We start from the raw sequence: 515 nt of genomic DNA on the forward strand, positions 1-515 counted from the left end.
GTTACAGATTATTTAATATTAATTTTCAAAGTTTAATCAATTTCTGGAGTTATTATTAATTAAATTAATTCGAAAATAACATTATTGTATCAGCAGGACGTCAGCAGTCAACAGAGGTGTTGACTGGCTCAAGCTGATGTGTGGTTCCCGCATGTCATTCACTGATAACTCACTAACCAGGTTAATTAGTTTAGTTAACAGATTAGTTAAGTTAATTAGCTAACTAGGTTAATTAATTAATAAATTATTATTTTATTTATTACTTATTTTTTTATCTATTTTATTAACCGTTCTGGGGGGGCGTGGGGCCCTTTGTCATAGGCCTTATGGGCCTTAACGAGGACGGGCACGCGGGCGCCAGGCGCGGGCACCGGGCACCCGCCCAGGCCGACGGGGGAATGAAGGGCGCTGGGCGCCGGCGGTCACGACGACAAGCGGCAGCAGTGGTGCAGGGGGCCAAGGCTGCGCGCCGGCGCGGCGCAGCAGCAGGGCCCCCGCGGGACGGAAACGGCGAC

The sequence above is a fragment of the Triticum aestivum genome, chromosome 3D, assembly GCF_018294505.1.
Source record: "Triticum aestivum cultivar Chinese Spring chromosome 3D, IWGSC CS RefSeq v2.1, whole genome shotgun sequence".
NCBI lineage: Eukaryota > Viridiplantae > Streptophyta > Magnoliopsida > Poales > Poaceae > Triticum > Triticum aestivum.